This window comes from Neofelis nebulosa, chromosome 5 (genome assembly GCF_028018385.1).
Source record: "Neofelis nebulosa isolate mNeoNeb1 chromosome 5, mNeoNeb1.pri, whole genome shotgun sequence".
NCBI classification, from domain to species: Eukaryota; Metazoa; Chordata; class Mammalia; order Carnivora; family Felidae; genus Neofelis; species Neofelis nebulosa.
The window spans coordinates 156,940,959-156,960,161 of record NC_080786.1 but is presented as its reverse complement, the minus strand read 5'-3'; the positions used below and the strand labels follow the sequence as shown (position 1 = coordinate 156,960,161).

General features: G+C 54.3%; 2 long non-coding RNA genes across 2 annotated transcripts; one reads left to right on the top strand and one right to left on the bottom strand.

Moving 5' to 3' along the window:
* Positions 1 to 4,698: 4,698 nt before the first annotated feature.
* LOC131512930 (uncharacterized) lies at positions 4,699 to 15,083 on the bottom strand. The gene is made up of 3 exons (XR_009262394.1): positions 14,873 to 15,083; positions 7,817 to 7,990; positions 4,699 to 5,000 (listed from the first exon to the last, which is right to left on the bottom strand). It is a non-coding gene; the product is annotated as an uncharacterized LOC131512930 (long non-coding RNA).
* On the top strand, positions 9,472 to 11,142 carry LOC131512929 (uncharacterized). Its single transcript, XR_009262393.1, has 2 exons — positions 9,472 to 9,557; positions 10,684 to 11,142. It is a non-coding gene; the product is annotated as an uncharacterized LOC131512929 (long non-coding RNA).
* Positions 15,084 to 19,203: the final 4,120 nt, after the last annotated feature.

Here is a 19,203-nt window from a genome sequence, read left to right as displayed (position 1 = left end):
GGGCTCCAACCCACGAACAGCAAGATCATGACCTGAGCCGAAGTCGGACGCTTAACCGACTGAGAAACCCAGGCGCCCCAAGCACATCTTCACCTAAACCCTGGTGGCATTTGAAATGCCCAAATCCAGAGTGCACACGCAGAGGGAGCCTGGGCAGAGGCTCATCCAGTGAGGGGTGTTAGGAGTTGTGTTCTTTGACGAAACGGTGGTGCTCGGGTCTGTGGAGGCCCACAGGTTTGGATGGGCGCCTGTCCCCCAACAGCCGGCACAGCCCAGCACCTAACACCTTTGAAGGAGGACTTTGGCCACAGCCATTCCTGCCTCGGTCTGTACTTCCTGATTATGCCCTTGTTTCCAGCTCATCTTTTAACTCAGGCGAAGCGCCCCCTGGTGGGACCCCAACTACCCCCTCAGGCAACACGCACCGCCCGGAGCCGGGGAGACCCCGCGTGATTGACCCCAAGACAGTGATGGACCTGACCTTCGCTGCCCACCTGCACGGACCTACCACCTGTGCCCCACTTTTCCTGACCCCAAACCCAAGTATTTCCCGCACTTTGGGGACAGTCTTTGAAACACCCACCGTCTTCCCCTGTGTCCCCCCCACCCACCACGCCAGAGGGATGCTGTGACCTGGCCTGGGAAAAGGCTGGCTGATCCCACCTTCCACTGGAGGCGAACTTGACACACAGGCTGCCTGATCCGGGTTGAACTGTGTTCTCCCCGCAATTCACATGTCACAGTCCTAACCCCCCGGTACCTGAAAATGTGACCTTATTTAGAAACAGGGCGTTTTGCAGATGTAATCAAGTTAAAATGAAGTCGTCAGGGTGGGCCCTAAGTCCAACGTGGCTGGTGTCCTTAGGAAGAGAGGAAGACGAGACGGGGAGATGATGGCCACATGGAAGCCACGTCCAGAGGCATGGAACAGACGCTCCTTCACAGCCCCCGGAAGGAGCCAGCCCTGGGGACACCTTGATCTTGGGCCTCTCGCCTCCACAGCCGGAAGAGAATCACTTTTGTCTGGTGAAGCCGTCTGGTCTGTGGCTCCCGGTTACGGCCGCACCCACTACGGTGTGCCACCTGCTAGCCATCAAGCTTGCCCCTCGTGGTCCAAGGTGACCGGCATTGGTCCCGAAGAAGCTGACCATCCTGAAAGCACAGGCTGGCTGGGCTCAGCTGACATCACGTGTCGTAGATTTTCCGAGGCCTTTCCAGTTTCAAATGTTCCGTCACCAGAGACGGTGAATACGGATGTTAGTCCCAGAAAAAGTCATCGCTGTCCCCAGGTTTCCCCGGCCAGAGTGCTGTCTCTGATGTTGGCGACAAGGGATGTCGGTCTCCAGAGACTTAACCACTGTTACAGACACACTTGTATCCGCCCCCCTTCCATATTCCTATGTTGAAGCCCTACCCCTTCAAAGTCATGGCTTTTGGATTGGGGCCCCTGAGAGGTAATTAAAGTTAAACAGGATCGCGGGGGTCATAAGTGGCGAGGCCTGATCTGATAGGATTAGGATCCTTATGATGAAATTTGGAAGTTTTGGGTTTGCGAGCAAACGGCTAAGAAAATTCTCGAGACGTTTTTGGTGCAAAAAGGTGATTTTATTGCAGCACCGGGACAGGGCCCGTGGGCAGAAAGAGCTGCACTGGGCTTGTGAGGAGAGACTGATGATATACTTACAAGTTAGTGGGGGGTTAGGGATGGCATAATTCTCTAAGGAATTTGGAAGCAAGGCTTTTAGGACCTTGAGGGGCTCGTGACTGTTAAGATAAAGTTATTTTTAGTCTTTATTTTTCCTAATTTTGTTTAATGTTTATTTATTTTTGAGAAAGAGAGAGAGAGAGAGCGAGAGAGCACCAGCAGGGGAGAGACAGAGAGAGAGGGAGACAGAGAATCCAAAGCAGGCTTCCCGCTGTCAGTGCAAAGCCCAGCACAGGGCTTGAACCCACAAACTGTGAGATCGTGACCTGGGCTGAAGTCGGACGCTCAACCGCTCAACTGCTCAACTGACTGAGCCCCCCCAGGCGCTCCTATGTTGAGTCTTGAATAAAACATAAACATAAAGGCTCTAAGGCAGCCATGAGTTGCTCGAGGAAGGTCACACTCTGCGTGTTTCCGGTGTCTATCAGCGGGCTGTGAGCTGTCAGGAGATTTAAGTGACATTTCTCTTGCTTTGTTTCCCTCATCACATAGAAGAAGGAACAGCAGAGAGCCGGCTCTCTGTGCGTGAAGCGCGGAGGACAGGAATGAGAGCACGCGCTGAGCGGGGGCATCAGACCAAGTCCAAGTGGAATCTTCGACTTGGAGCGTCCAGAACCGTGAGAAAATAAAGGTGGGTGGTTTAAGCCGCCCAGCCTGTGGTGTTTTGTGGCGGCCTGAGCGGGCATCCTTTTTTTTTGCCTTACAAATCATGCATTTCTTCAAGGCCCTGCCGCTATTTTTAGAATGCACTGCCTCGAAGACTATAACTGCGGGCCAGGAAGGCGCACACGAGGTGTGTCTGTCCCAACGCCGGCTTTATTCGGTCATAAAGCGAAGTTAGTCATGCTTATAAAGCAGGTTCAGGATTCCAGACTCAGTGATCTTTTACCACGTGGTCAGATGTGTCTTCTTACGTGGCAGACAGAGCAGAACCGAGGACAGGCCACACAACACGCAAGATAACAGAGCGGTTAGGAAGTTAACGAACTGAACTTGAAGTCAGTCTGCGGACCTGGGGTTGAGATAAGGCCTCTGTCTGTCGGGTCCGGGTCAGCGCTCAGCACTCGGTGCTCACTGCTCAAACAGCGGAGGGTCTCTGTTTCTTTTGGAGATGAACCGTGTGACTCTTGATCTCGGGGCGGTGAGTTCAAGCCCCATGTTGGGTGTAGAGATTACTTGAAAAAAAAAAAAACCAACAACCAGGCAATAACTGAACCTGAAGCTTGGATTACAGGTTGTTTTTTATTTGAACAGATTATCTTTTTTGCTTCCCTCTGGGGAATAGCCAAGATTTTTTGGAACCTTTTGAGCGCTTTGGCTCAGTGACTCCAGGAGCACTAGAGAACGCCCTAGATTCTTTCCTGACCTGTTCCAGGTGTGGTTTTCTATTTCTTAATCCTTGAACACGCTCGTCTGGTTTGAAGCTGACCCTGCAGTCTCCAGGTCAATGAGCTGGTCACTATGACAACCTCCGGGCTGGGCTGTCCTTGATCCCCAGTCTCCACCTGAAACAGCTCCACACCATCTGGAGAGTTTTCTCCCGAGAGTTCAGAAGAATGTGTGATAAGTGTCGTCTTAAACCCAGGGTGGGGCGATCGTTGCTCAAGGTTCCCACCTGAGAAATAACCTTGAGCCTCATTGTCTCTTCCTGACCAGACTCTATTGGAAATGTTTCTTCTTTCTCCTTAGTAATACTTTAATTCAGGAAAGACTCAAAATCTGGGCCAACGGCCAGGAAATCAGACCCTCAAGGGGCCTGTTGGGGCAAATTATTCACAGAGAAAGAACAGAGGGAAAGTGAGGGGATTCACTCTCGTACTGGGAGCTCCATGCCTGGGAGTGGCTGGATTTTCATCCCACCTAATGGGAAGCCATTGGCTGACCTGGATGGCGTGGGGTTCCCTTCACGGCAGCTGCTCTTCCTTACTGTGCCCCACAGAGATTCGCAAACATCCCTTGGGGGCCTCCAGCTGTAAGAGAAGCTCATGTCACAGAGAACTTGGGGGGATGATGACCATTACAAGGAAGAAAATGAAGCCGCTCGCAGTCCCACGGTCTTGGGGGCGTACGGCTTTCTCGTCTTCTCTCCGGGCACATCGGTGTGCTTTTACACGAACGTGGCAAGTGCTCAAGAAACACAACAATGTTAGGGGCGCCTGAGGGGCTCCGTCGGCTAAGCATCCGACTTCAGCTCAGGTCGTGATCTCACAGTTCGTGAGTTCAAGCCCCGCGTCGGGCTCTGTGCTGACAGCTCGGAGTCTGGACCTGCTTTGCATTCTGTGTCTCCCTCTCTCTCTGCCCTTCCCCCACTCGTGTTCTGTCTCTCTCTCAAAAATGAATAAAAACACTCAAAAAAATTAAGAAACATACCAACATTATGCTCTGTAGACAAAGATTGGGATTGTAGTTGATTATGTATATTCATATGTTTTTCTACCTCCCACACATTGTCTGATGTTCTCGGTGACCTTTGATGCCTACGTGACTTGCATCGCGTGAACTTACAAGAATTTAATGAATCCTCTTATTGAATAGTCAGGTTGTGCCCAGTCTTTCACTGTTGTAAATAATTCACTGGCCTTGCTTGTAAGTGAATCTTTGTGTGCATTTCTGATTACTTTCTTAGCATAACTTCCTTGAAGTGGAAAGGCAGGTAAAAGAGTGGTTTGCATCTTTTGATTCTTAGTATATGGACGTATTGTCAAATTACACTTGAGGAATGTGTGTAATGTACATTCCTGTCAGCCCTCAATGATGATTTCAGCTCAGCTTTGTCAGGATTAGGTATCTGTATTTTTAAAGGCTCCTTGAAAATTGGCAAGCCAAAAACACAGGAGGCGTTTTTAGGTACGAGTTTGTACAATTTCTCCCTAGAGTTTTATGGAAGATCAAAAGTGCAAATAAAAGGGCTTAATCTAATTGTGGAAGCTGAATTTTTAACGTTTGTTTTTTAACTTTATTTATTTGTTCTTTGGCAGGGCGGTGGAGGTGGGGGGGGGGGGGGGGAAGTCCCAAGCAGGCTCAGCGCTGTCAGCATACAGCATGACGTGGGGCTTGATCCCATGAACCGTGAGATCACGACCTGAGCTGAAATCAAGAGTCCGTGCCTGAGCCACCCGGGCGCCCCGTGGAAGCTGGAGTTTTAGAGGCAGAGGATCTTCCGTTTGCTTCCGAAACCACACGAAGAAGGCTGACCTGGACCGGGTCGTGCATCCTCAGAAGCCACCAGTGCACACATCTCAGCGCCTGCGGTCCTCACTATGCCCGAGGTCCCCTCCGCTCACCAGCGCCTCAGCTGGAGAAGAGGAAGGTCAGGTCCTGCACAGTTCTCGTGGAAATCACCCCTGGCCATAAACGTGGGGCATTCGATATATGCTGGGGGTGAATCAAACCCGCTTTCCCACCAGACTGGAACTCCATTAACACGGGGAACAGGGCTGTCCTGTACCCCAACATCTTCACTGTGCTGATTGGTGGTAGTCAAATAAATGGAGGGAGGGAGGAGGGAGGTGGGGGGAGGGTTGCACGGGAGGTTGGGTGCATGTGTGCGTGTTGAGAACAGTTTCCCAAACACTTAAACGTGGAACTGCCATATGATCTGATAATCCCACTTCTGGAGAGACGCCCAAAATGACTAAAAGCAAAAGAACTCCCAGATACCATGCACCCACGTTCGCAGCAGCGCTCGCTCACAAGAGCCAAAGAACCAAGTATCCATCGAGGCAGGAACGGATCAGCAAAACGTGGTACGTGCTTGTTGAAAAGAAAACCGCAGGTCCGAAGTGGCACCACGCAGACCGAGCTCCCAAACCGGGGCTTCGGCTCTAACCTCACCGCAGTTGCAACTTCCCCCAGAAATGTGGTCCATCAATCAGCACCAACGAGCGGACCGCTCGGGCCCTCTCCCTCCTCCGGAGAAAGATGAGGTCAAGTGCGTGATAAGACCCTTCGCCTCTCCCCGCACGGGAAACTGGCTTTGCCTGGAAAAATTCTTTCGCGGATAACCTTCTATCCCACCGTCCTTCCGTAAAAACCTTCCGATTTGTACACCTCCTTGGAGCACCCCCTCTGCTTGCCAGATGGCTGTGTTGCCCGATCCGTGAATCTGTTAATAATTAGATTTTTAAATTGATTGGTTGAATGTTTGTTATTTAACAATGCGGTGTCTCCCCGATCGCATGGGGGGCCCCAAATGTGGCATGATGACCCCTATACCGCCTGGTTTGCCCAGGTGGTGAAAGAACTCACCCGTGGCAGCACAGAGGAGGTAGAGGTTTATAGAATGCATGGCCAGGGACTGGGGGGGCAGGGCAGCGGAGAAGGGACTGTCTGCATGGAGGCAGTGGGTGGGGGCTGTCTTTAAAGGGGGAAGGGTAGGGGCATGGGGACAAATGGAATCTTCCCTTTCTTGGTACCTGTGTCTGGATGAAAGCCCATTGGTCAGTTAGGGCCTCTGGGTATTTTGAGGCGGGTCGCCCGATGGGCCTGTAAGGGTTAAGTGTAGGACTAACCTGTAGCCTTGAGAAGTAACAGCTTTGTTTTGACACTGTAGGTTAGGAGATAACAGCCTTGTCCTATCAATTAAGGGAACAAAAGTTCAAGGAAAATCAACTGGATTAGCGTTTGACTGGATTGGGGCAAGGGCACGTCTGAACTGTTTCTACCCCCATCTGGGAACTATCTCTTTGTTCTGTTCCCAGGTGATGATAAGACGACGTGGTCGGCTATAAAAACTCTGTACCCCGGCTGTTCGAGGCTGCACTCTGATCAAGAGTGTCGGTCCCGATCAGTCGGCCTTGCCTCTCATTGTGATAAACTGCTGGGACCGTCACTGGTGCCCGTAGCATTCTGTTCAGGAGTCGTGTGGATGCACCAGGCCTGGGTGTCGAGGTGGCCGTGGTCACTGGGGGCCCTTTCGCCTTGCTCTACATGCCATTGTTCAAGCCTGTGGCCTAGAAGCAGCCTCTATGAGCAATACATACAACACACTATTGTTCGGCCTCAAAAAGTAGGAACATTCTGACACCGGCCGTACCGCGGATGAGCCTTGAGCACACGGTGCTCACTGATAGGACCCGGACACAAAAGACGATACTGTGCGAGTCCGCTTACACGAGGAGGCGCAGAGACGGAAGGCAGGACGGTGGGCGCCAGGGCTGGGGGAGGGACTGGGGGGGTCTGTGTATCGTGGGGACAGAGTTCCTGTTCCGGGAGATGGAGAGTCCAGGAGACGGAGGGAGGGGTTGGCTGCACAACCGAGTGAATGGACTCAACGCCACCGGCCTGTCCACGTAAAATGGTCAAGAAGGTAAAAGCACGTTTCGTATGTTTTACCGCAGGCTTGGGGTAAGATCCAGTGTAATGAAAGCAAGTTCCCTATTCTCCCAGAGCCCCCGTATCAGATTTAGCATAATAAGCCCAAGTGATGGACCAAGGGCTGAAAAGCATCCCTTTAGAACAAAACACAAAACCGGGGCTGTGGCTGGGGGTTCTGGTTCATTCCGGATGCTGCTGGAGGGCCTGTGGGCGGCCAGGCTGGGTTGGGGACTGGGGCCGAGAGCCTTCCTGCCAGGGAGGGGCCTGTCCCCGGAGGTCCCCAGGGTGAGGGTGGCCTGGTGCTCAGTCTGTGCATAGTAGTCTCTGCTCCCCTTGGGCAGACAGTCCCCAGAGGGGCCTTCTCAGCCATGCGTCCCAGCAGGCGAAGTAACTGGTCCATGTGCCTTCCGTTCCCCTGGGGTGTGGCCACAGGGGTGAGAAGACACAGACCCTGTCGCTGTGCCGTGTCCATCGAGGGCACACAGAGCCTCCTTCCCTCCTTTCTCCCACCCCCCACCTCCACCCCGTTTCCAGCCCTTCACTGGCCTTTCTGATTTCTTCCTCTGCTGTGTCCTGCCTTCTGCTGTCCGACATGGGGCAGGGACAGCAACCTATGTGGGTGTCCTCCCTGGCAGGTGTGCTCCCGGGCGGCAGACGTAATCAAATACAAATGAAAAGCACTGAGAGGTGTACTGGTGGCCAACATATCTGTGACCAGGACTCCCAGGCTCGGCCGGACACTGCCGGGGGTGAGCCAGGAGCTTGGAGATGGAGCCTGGGGGCCCCTTACCTTACCTCTGGACGACGGTCAGGCAGAACAGGCACTCAGCCAGTGAGGACCTGCCCTTGAGAGCAGGCTGAACCAGGGAGAGAGATGACTTCTCTGCCCCAAAGAACACCGATACTGGTCACAAAAAAGTCCCAGAGGGTAGGAGTCCATTTGTGCGAAAGGTCCGGAAAAGGCAGACCCTCGGAGAAAGGAGATAGGGGAGTGGCTGCAAGGGTGGGGGGTGGGGGTAAAGGGGAAGGAATGGGGAGGGATGGCTGACAAGCATGTGATTGGGGGGGGGGGAAGGAAAATATTCTAGAATTAGGTTATTGTTAGAGATGTGCAGTTCTGTGAATGGACAGAAAATCACTGAGTCGTACATGTTCAAATGGGTGACCTCTAGGGTGTATCAGATATATTCCAATTAAGCTGTTTTAAAAGTTAAAGAAATAAGGGCGCCTGCGTGGCTCAGTAGGTTAAGCGTCCGACTTCGGCTCAGGTCACGATCTTGTGGTTTGTGGCTTTGAGCCCCATGTCAGGCTCTGTGCTGACAGCTCGGGGCCTGGAGCCTGCTTCGGATTCTGTGTCTCCCTCTCTCTCTGCCTCTCCCCTACTCACACCCTGTTCCTCTCTCTCTCCCAAACATAAACATTAAAAAAAAAATTAAAAAAAAAAGTTAAAGAAATAAAAACACATTCAAAGCAAACAAAAAGAAAAAAGAAAACAGTTCTTCAAGGTGAAGTTGAGACTTAGGGGCACCTGGGTGGCTCAGTCGGTGAAGCGTCTGACTCTGGATCTCGGCTCAGGTCATGATCTCACAGTTCGTGAGTTCGAGCCCCACACCGGGCTCCGTGCTGACAGCTGACAGCATGGAGCCTGCTTGGGATTCTGTCTCCTTCTCTCTCTGCCCCTCTCCTGCTTGCTCTCTGTATCTGTCTCAAAAGAAATAAAAATAAACTTAAAAAAAAAAGTGCAGACTTAGAAAAGAGGTGGACAAAACCGCATTCTCGTTGTTCAGACCCAAGCCAGGTCGGGACCTCCGGCCACAGCGCGGACGTGCGTGGAGCCCGGACGCCATCACTTCCACCCTCGTGGGGAAAATAAGCAGACTAACAGTCTGTAGCTTTCCTTAGACCTGTCAGAGCACTGAGGTCCTGAGTAGTCCGCCACCCCCAAATCTGGAGGGAAGGAAGGGAACACAGAGTCACAGCTGAGGTTGGCTCACCCCGGGGCGGAAGCTCCCGGAACCAGGAACCATAGGAATGGTTAAACTGTAGTTGACAACCTGGTGGAGGCTGAGTGTGGACCAACTTGAGGGTCCAAACTCTTGTGGGGTGGGGGCCCTTGGTGGGCTCACCTCCAGGAGCCCAGCTGTAAAGACCAGAGAGAGTCCGCCGTGCTTGGCGAAGTAGGAAGGGAGGCAATGGGTTTGAAATGCCCTGAGCGGCCTCGTCGCGGGCCTGGGGCGGGGTGGGGGGGGGGGTCACCTACCAGAGCCTGTGTGAGTCTGAGCAGGCTCCTCAGCTCCCGTCTCGGGGAGGGGGAACAGGCTAAGTAAGGACCGCTTCTGAGTGTCGCTGCCGAGGGGCGTCTTTGAACATTTCTCGCGAGGCTGGTCTCCCGGCAGCAAATGCCGTCAGGCCTTGTCAGCGAGAGTCTTTATATCTCCTTCTATTTGCAGGGAAACGTCACCGGCATGGGATGGGACCCTAGGTGGGGACTCACGTCTCTCTTCTCCTTCACCTGGTGACCTTTGCTCCTCTCCAGGTAAGGTGGCTTTTCTTTTCCTCTGACCTCTTTCAAGATCTTCTCTTTGTCTCTGATTTTCTGCAGTTTCAATATAATATGCTTATGAGTAGATTTTTTTTTTTTTTTGTATTTATTTTTCTCGGTGTTTCCTTAGCTTCCTGGACTTGGGGTTTGGCGTCTGTCATTCATTTTGGAAAGTTATCTGCTATTATGACTTCAAATATTTCTTCCGTCCCCGTCTCTCTCTTCCTTCTCCTCTGGGGATCCCGTCGTGTGTGCCACACCCTCGTAATTATCTTATAGCTCCTGGATCATCTGTTCACTCTTTCTTCTCCCACTCTTCTTTCTCTCTGCATTTCAGTAGGGAAGTTTCTTTCTTTCTTTCTTTCTTTCTTTCTTTCTTTCTTTCTTTCTTTCTTTCTTTCTTTCTTTCTTTCTTTCTTTCATGTTTTTATTTATTTTTGGAGGAGACAGAGACAGAGCATGAGGGTGGGAGGGGCAGAGAGAGAGGGAGACACAGAATCCAAAACAGGCTCCAGGCTCCGAGCTGTCAGCACCGAGACTGACACAGGGTTCGAACCCACGAGACGTGTGATCATGACCCGAGCCGAAAGCAGGAGTTGGGCTTTTAACCCACTGAGCCTCCAGGTGCCCCTGAGCATCTGACTCTTGATTTCGGCTCAGGTCATGATCTCAAGGTTGTGGGATCAGGCCTCACATCGGGCTCTGACAGCCCAGAGCCTGCTTGGGATTCTCTCTCTCCTGTCTGTCCTTCCCGTGCTTCTGTCTGTCTGTCTGTCTGTCTGTCTGTCTCTCTCTCTAAATAAATAAATAAACTGAAAAAAAGGAAAAAAAAAAAAGCTAAACATAGTCTTAGCATTCAACCCAGCAATCACACTCCTGGATATTTACCCAGTGAGTTGAAAAACTTATGTCCAGGGGCGCCTGGGAGGCTCAGTCGCTTGAGTGTCCAACTGCAGCTCAGGTCATGATCTCACTGTTTGTGAGTTCGAGCCCCATGGCTGGCTCTGCGTTGAGAGCCTGGAGCCTGCTTGCGGTTCTCTCTCTCCCTCTCTCTCTGCCCCTTCCCCGCTCACTCTCGCTCTCTCTCAAAAATAAACTTTTTTTTTTTTCCAAAACACAGAGAGACACAGAGGAAACATAACTGCATGTCACTAGGTGAAAGAAGGCAACGTGAAGGATCCCACCCGCGTGACCTTCTGGAAAGGGTCACACTACAGACACAGTCAAAGGAAAACCAGTGGTTGCCACGGGGCAGAGGGGAGGCAGGGAGGGATGAGTAGGGAGAGCACAGAGGGTCTTTAGGGCAGTGAAACTGTATGAGGCTGTACGATGGGTGCGTGCCATCACACGTTTGTCCAAACCCACGGAGTCCACACCACCAAGAGGGAGCCTAATATAAACTGTGGACGTCAGTTAGGAATAATGAAGTAATGCTCATCCATTCATTGGAACAAATGTGCCCCATGCACTGGAGATGCTCAAAGAAGGGGAACTGTGTGGGGGGAGGGGTATAGGAGAACTCTAAATCTGTACCATCTGTTCAATTGTTCTGGAAACCAAAGACTATCCTAAAAAATAAGATCTGTGAATTTATTCTTTTATTTTTTTTTTAATTTCTTAAATGTTTATTTAGTTTTGAGACAGACAGAGACAGAATGCGAATGGGTTAGGGGCAGAGGGAGAGGGAGAGGGAGACACAGAATCCGAAGCAGGCTCCAGGCTCCGAGCCGTCAGCACGGAGCCCGACGCGGGGCTCGAACTCACGAACTGTGAGATCATGACCTGAGCCGAAGTCGGACGCTCAACCGACTGAGCCCCCCAGGTGCCCCTGTGAATTTATTCTTTTAAAAAAAAGGGCATAGTGTGTGTGTGGTTAAAGCTCTGGGTGGTAAGGGAGCAGGGCTGAAAGGGTTACTTGAAGAGATAGTAGGCAAGACTCTCCCCCAAGGATGCCAATCCACTGACTGAAGAAACACAGTGGCCCCTGAGCAGGACAGAGTCAAGGAAAGCCACTCCCAGGTTCGAGCTTAGAAACCAGCTGGGACTCATGCCACCACATGCTGTCCCGACGGAACGTGCTCCAGTGACATGTGTAAACAGCGGCACCCTGCTGGGTGGGCCCGGCTCGGGGTACGTCTGCCCTGTGCCCAGTGTCGCGTGCCCGAGGGTGAGGGCGCCCTCGTGGCTTGCGCTTGGGGTGAGCCAGGCTTCCCACCAGCAAAGCACAAGATGGTCCCACGCAGACAGAACTCGCCCCGCACACTTTCACGTGGGTGAAATCCCATCGATGACCTTAGCCCAGAACCTCCGTGCGTTTCACATCTAAACACCGTGACGGACTGAAGCCTGTCCTCCCAAACCCATAGGTTGGAGCCCTGTCCCCCCTAGTGTGCTGTGACAGGACCAAGGAAGTGGTTAGGGTTAAATGAGGTCATAAATGTGGCCCTGATCCGGTGGGGTCAGTGTCCTTATTATGACAGGAGACGCCGGGAGCTCATTCTGTCCCTCCCCCCACCCGGCGAGGGGGCAGCCGTCCGCAAACCAGGGAGATGGCCCTCACCAAGACGCCAACCGTGCCCGCACCCGGATCCCCAACTTCCAGCTCCGGAGCAGCCAGGAATAGTCTGTTGTCTCAGCCCCCGTCTGCGGTGTTTGGTTTGGGCCGCCCGAGTGACCGACTGGGGCACAGAGAAGTGTTTGTGTGGCTTTAATGTGACTTTGCAGGGGTGCGAGTGCCATGCAAATTGACAGATCATACTTTGTTTCGTGCTGACCTTTACCTGGAGCCGGTCACCGGTCGGTGGAACTGTGTTTCCAAGGGCAACGCCCGCTGGCTTCTGAGTGGTTCAGTACAGGCCTGCGTGTCTGTGTCCAGTCACGGTTTCCGGCCCTGGGTGGCCAGCCCGCGCCTGATCCCGCGCCTGCCTGGCGGAGCACGGGCCCGAGCCAGCCGCTCTCATCGGGAACGTCTCTGTCCTTTGTACGGTAATCGGGGCCGCACAGCAAGTTGTGGCTGTAGCAGGTTGTGGGTCCACTTCCTGCCCGGGGGGAGGCATTCTGCGTGTTGCTCGGGGCTGGGGTCTGGCAGGAGGCGGCGTGTCCCAGCGTGGCATCACCCCGTCGGTGGCAGGGGCTGACACCCAGGCCCCTGAGAGGCCGGCCTCCGAGCCTGACTCCAGCCTCCTTCAGCGGGTCTGGGCTCACAGGGGGCAGAGACCCGCCCGGGCTCGAGAGCAGTCCCACCTCTGACGGACTCAGCGGCCTTTCTCTGCTTGTTGCCTCGCGTGCGGCAGTGCCCGTGACCCCGAGGCCGTGACCCAGCACCACAGGCCGGGCGGCCTCGTTCTCCCGGCGCCGGAGGCCGGGTGCCCAAGATCAAGGTGTGGGCAGGGCTGGCTCCCTCTGAGGCCCCGGAGGGGACTCTGCTCCAGCCTCTGGTGGCCGCTGGCGTCCTCACTGTTCCTCGGCTTGTGGCTGCCTCTCCCGATCTGTCTCCGCCTCCTGTGTGTCTGTGTCCACATTTCCCCTCTTTGTGAGGACACGTGCTGTGTTGGTTTAGCGCCCACCCTCATGACCCCATCTTAAGTCGACTAAATCTACAAAGCCCCTTTTCCTCCTTTTTTTTTTTTTTTTTTTTTAACGTTTTTTAATGTTTATTTTTGAGACAGAGAGAGACAGAGCATGAACAGGGGAGGGTCAGAGAGAGAGGGAGACACAGAATCTGAAACAGGCTCCAGGCTCCGAGCTGTCATCACAGAGCCCGATGCGGGGCTTGAACCCACGAACCGTGAGATCGTGACCTGAGCCGAAGTCGGACGCTTAACCGACTGAGCCACCCAGGCTCCCCCGGACTTCCCTTATGTCTTGAGGTGCCTGTGGTCCTGGACCCCGAGCAGCCCTTTCAGGCCTTTCAGGCCTGCATTACGGTGCTGGCACTTCCCAGGGACTGCCCCCAGGAGAGAGAGCCGGGGCTCCTTCAGCGGGTCAGTGTGGCAGTGTGGGGAGCGGGTGGGCTCTCTGTGGTGGGCGGCTCAGGTGGGCCCCCTCCCGGCCTCGCCAACCCCCCAGCAGGGTCACTACGGAACAGTCTGGCCCGGTGTTCTGGCCCGGTTCTGGCAGGCTCTGCGGGCTCAGAAAGCAGATGGACGCCCCGTCACCTTTCTGCATTCATGTTGTTTTCAAATAACACTTTGATTTGGCTTATGTTTCCTGTACGGGAAAGTGATATTTAGTTGGGGCGTTGGTGAAATCGTAACGATAACGTGGATTCGTGGCTTCTGTCCATTGGCTGTGCACTCCCACCATGTGTCTGCTGCCTGACGGGCTAACCCAGGACTTACTGACCTCTCGGGGCCCAGCGACAAGAGTCAGGGACGGTCTGTGCTCGAGGCGGGACCCGGGAGATGGCACCTGTCGGCCCTGGCTGTGCGCCCACGGGGCCTGGCTCAGCAGGCTGCCCGTGCTGGGCCCTGCCGCACCACCCCGGCACTCACGGACGCTCCAGTCCACCCCGGGGGGCTGCAGGGCCAAGGTCGGACACACTCCTCAAAAGATGCACTCTCACGAGAAAAATTAGGGGAGATGTTCCAGAACGAGAGAGACTAAGGCACGGTAAGCAAATGGGAGTGGCCGACCACCTCCTGGTTAGAAAAAACATGTCGGCAAGAACTCGGGGACATTTGGGCAGGACCTCGTGGGAGGCGTGGCTGCGGTGACCAGGTTCCAGGAGAAGAACGTCACTCTTTGGCAAAGCAGGCTGGAGCGTTTGGGGATAAAACGTCACGTTGCCCATATTTTACTTGGAGCGGCTTCGAACAGAAAACATGAAAACACACAGCAAATGTTCACACGGTCCAGCCCAGAGGGCGGCTCTCCGAAGGCTGAAAGGAAGCCGGGGGCCGCGGGTCTGGGGCGAAGCTTCTCGGGCTTGACCTTGTGGAGGCAGGGCAAAGGAAGAGCCCTTGGATGTTGTGGTTTTCCAGCTGGATTCAGTTCGGTCCTGCCGGTGTTTGCTGAGCGCCGGTCTGCACCAAGGGCCCCGGCTAAGGGCTGCGGGGCTTTGGACCTGGGGTTCTGCCACGTGTGCGGGAACAAATCCCCCAGCCCAGGCAAGACGCGGCTGGTTCAGCGGGTCTGGGTGGGACCTGAGATCGTGTGTTCACGACCAGTGGGTGTGGAGCCCTGTCGCTGGCCAGCGTCCGGGCCGCGAGGGGGCAAACCCACAGCCCCGGGGAGCCCGTGTCTGCGTAGGGCCTGATGCCTCCGTGGCTCCTGAAAGCCCGTGAGCGGGGACCCACAGGAGGACTCACCTTCTGGAAGCTGTCAGGCGTGGACGCAGCTACATGTGAAGCGCAGAGCCTGGCAGGAGAGAAGGTGCCTGGGGTGGGGGTGGGAGGAGCTCCTACACCCCAGGGCTGGAGACGGGACTTTGCTCCGCGTCACAGAGTCCTGCCGCGTGAGCCCTGGGCCCTGGGAGCGTCCCCGCGGCACCACGCCGGCCCTCCTCCAGCCTCTGGCTCCTCCGCGGGCCCCTCCGCTGCCCTGCTCTTGGAGTCGCGCTTCCTCCCTGGGAGAGGTCAGCCCACCCACCGAGGGCTTCCCCACGCTGCCGGCTGTCACAGCCTCCCTCCTGCTGTCCTTACCCAGCCGCTGTGGACTTCATCGAATAAATGCTTCTCAACTTGTTGTAAGCCCTTTGGTCAATCTCCGGAGACCCTGAATGGTTGTTGTTGCTAATTCTGACCAGTTATCCCATGTCTTTCCTGGGGAGGGGTGTCCCTGGGCAATTCACACTAGCATTCCGGAAGTCCTGCCTCCTTACCATTCTTAGACTTCCCTGAACAGGCACCTGCCTCAGGGCCTTGGTATGTGCCACTCCTTCTGCCTCAGGGCCTTGGTATGTGCTGCCCCTTCTGCTCACAGTACCTTCTCCAGGTACCTAACACATGGCTCACTTTTCACGCTCCTCCAGCCTCTGTTCAAATGCCACCTTCTTGTAAACAGTCCTCGCCAGCAGTCAGGTAAATTAAGGAAAAAAACCACATACAAATGAAAATGCTGATTCAATTTCAAATTCTTTCCAACACTCAATACAAGGAGCACTCCTTCTAGACTGTCTATACTTCTTTGCTGAGTTCGGTAGACACTTAAAAAGGCTCACGCAGTGTGAAGCCTGACACTGATCTGTCCAAAACCGGCCAGATGCGTGGGGTGGGGGATCCTCGCTCACAGGACAGCACCAGACCCTGATGTGTTCCCTGCTCTCCTCCTCCCCAGACAGATCTGATCCCCAGCTGAGCCGTCACACGTGTCCCCGGTGCGTCTTCCCCACTGGTCAGCGCCACCAGGGCATGGATTCCGCGGGCTGTAGCCCCTGCAGCATAGACAACAGAGCAGGCACAGCTGAGCGGAGCAATGGCCAAGAACGAATGGTGTTCGTATACGGGGCGAAAATAGTGGTTTTGGAAACTGCCTCCTAAGGACGGTGGCTCCTGTCGTGGCATCGGCTTTCTGCTGCACCCCACGTGAGCTCAGGAAAAGCAGGGACCGCACAGAGCCCGTCATGGCAGCAGGGGACAGCAGGTACCCACAGGGAGCTCGGAGCCTGGGCGCGGAAACCGTGAGGAAGCCCGTGACAGACCACTCTGAAAAGCGATGTTTTAAGCACGACTTCGGGTCCGTGGTGGAAGAGTGATGGGAACCGGTTCGCTCCCCGATGCCGGGAGCATCTTAGGACAGGGAGGGCGGGGCGAGGCCCTGGGTGCAGGGAGAACTGGGCAGACAGTCAGGCCTGGGTGTCCTTGGAGCTCCTGTGGGAGTTTGCATTCGGAACAGGGACTTCCACAAGGTTTCGAATAGAAGCCCCAGTTGATACTCGAGCTACATTTCAGGCCAGCAAGAGCCTGAAACCTGACCGCCCACTATCAGAGAAGTGGATGAAGGGACGCGGGTGTGGTGGTGAGACCTGGGGTGAGGTCAGGACTGTGGATGGCAGGGAGAGGCTTTCCTGGTATTCTGGTCGTTTTCTGGTTTGAGTGACCCTCTGTGGACTTGTTGGGGCTCAGGCCACATGCAGCTAGGAAATCTGCTCGGGAACAGGTGCAGATGAGAGCGAGCGCAGTGTGGAGCAGAGGCGTCAGGCCTAGCAGTGGGGTCTCTGCTTCAATCATCCAGGAGACCCCAGAGCAACCGCTCGCTGGTTCCAGGCGGTGGACGCGCGGAGAGGCAGGTGCCTGGAGAGGCTTGTTGTCGGGCGCCCAGGGCTGATGTCAGCATCCCGCAACCCGTTACACTTGTTCCCCGAGACGTGTGTTTTCACGCACATGGACAGCCCATATCAAGTACAGACCCGAGTGCAAAGACAGGTTGTGTTTATTGGCCTTGGCTTTGACGTGACAGACACACTCTGCAGACGTGAGTACGCGGACTGTAAACAGACGGATCGTGCCAGCAGAGTCAGGTAAATTCAGAGAAGACACACAGATCAAAAGACAGGTTCTATTTCAAGTTCTTTCCAACACTAACAACCGCTTCCAGGTGTCCTTGACCCTTCTTTGTGCTTTCGGGTAAACAGGAGTTACAAAGGACGATACGTTTATAAAGTGTAAAACCAAATTGTACAAAACCAACCAGACAAACGGGGGAAGAGGGAAGATGCTCGTTTTACAAAATACCATAAGACCACCAGCATTAATGTAAATCATTCCCATTTTTGGACTTCCAAGCCCCCTTAGCAATCTTCCCAGGAAAATAACATGCATCAAATAGAAAATTGGTATTCTAAATACATTTTCTTCATGTGACACGTTCTTGTCGTGGGTATAGGTAATGAGAATGAAAAACTTTTTCTTCTTCCTTCCTTTCTTGCCAAAATGTAGGCATTAAAAGTAAACCACAGCAAACCTACTGAACTCACCCACAGAATGGAGTCAGGACAGACGGGGACAAGGGTGGATGGAGTCCAGGGCACCCGGGTCCAGAAGCATCGCGGGACCGGCAGGCGCATCTCTAGGACGCTCTGCGGGGGCCTCTGAGCAGACGGGCGCGCGTGTGCCACGAAGGGCAGGCCCGCGCTCGGCCGCAGAGCTGGCGCGCAGTCTTGCTAAGACACCTTCACGCTGCTGGATTATACGGCCCGTCTTTAAAGCTAAAGCGAGAACTGTTAGAAAAATAATCTGGCCAAGGATAACAAAACGTTTTTTTTAAACAAAAACTTAAAAACATTTGAAAATTCAAATCTAACCTTTTCACACGATCCGATTTGGTTTTGAAGGTGATTTTAAGTATTTTACCAAATGCAGCACACAACCCCATGCAAGCACCACCACAAAGTCACCTCGTACGTTAAGACTTCTCGTCACAATGACTACTTGACAGTTCAGTGTTCGTTATTTTCCTCGTGGCCTAATTGTGACAGCTTTAACACAGAGCAGGCAAAGGACAAGGGTTACGCTTCCTTCCCTGGGGGTCACCTGACCCTGCAGAAGCAGTATTGGAGATGAAGCCCTGCCACGATTACGTGATTAAGAAACCAAAATCAAATCAACACAGTCCCACGATCCCGGGGGCGCCCCTTGTCACCCGAAGTGGTGGCTGGTCCCACAGAGGCAATGTTGGGGTCCCCTCTGGGGGAGGAGCGATAGGGGTGGCAGCTGTCACTCCTGGGAGGTCCCCTGGGCAGAGAGCGGGCCAGAGAAACACTGGGCACCCGCGGGCCAGGCCTACAGACCCCCAAATCTCCTATCTCTTCCTCAAGTGTGCGATTTGTTATTTCGTTCACTCAAAAAGGAGCTGGGGGGCCCCGGTGACTTTCCTTGGGCAAAGACCTGATGTCTGAATCTGTGCCCCGTCCATCACGTGGGCTCAAGGGACAGACGTAGCTTCCCTATGCTCTGTTCCTGTTTTTCCAACTGAAGTCTGAGTGCCTCCCACTGATGTGTGTAATTAACTAAAATCAGAACTCTATGAAAATCTCAAGTGCAAGCTTCAGTATTTCAGATAAAAGGTAGCTGCGAGCAAATAAATATGCACGAGGAACCCTTAGCGGCTGCTTATTTCTGCCTTCTGGCAGGAACTCGGGTTTTCAGACGCTGTCGCCACACCTCTGCAGAAATGAATTTTAATCTGAGTTGGGAAAGCTGCTTTTGGGGACAGCAGTCACTTTGGGTGCTGGCGCGAAGGCTCGCGTGTAAAGAGGAAGGGAACCGGAGCACGAGCCCGGGGGGAAGGCGCGTGCTCGCGGTCCCAGGTGAGAGCCGAGGAGGGGCACTCACCGGTGAAGACACTTTGGGCTGGCCTGAGAGGTAGGAACACAGGGAAGGAGACGGGCCCAAGGGCCGGAAAGAGGCGCCCCGAGGACAGAGGCTCTTCTCCCCCCGCCCCCACTGCAGGGACACTCCCCCCCCCCCCCCCCCTCCCCACCCCGTGCTGGGCACGCAGAGAAACTACCACCGAGTTGCTGACTGGGGTTCGAGCCCAACACAAGCTGCCAAATGCCCACAAGGCCAGGGGAAAGGTGGAAAGCCACTGGAAACCAGCCCAGCACGGCAGACGCAGCGCTGAGCACCCAAGCTCCAAACAGTCGGCTGGCCAGGACGTCCCCTCCAGGCTCCCCCGGGGCCTGCAGCAGGGGGAGTGACGG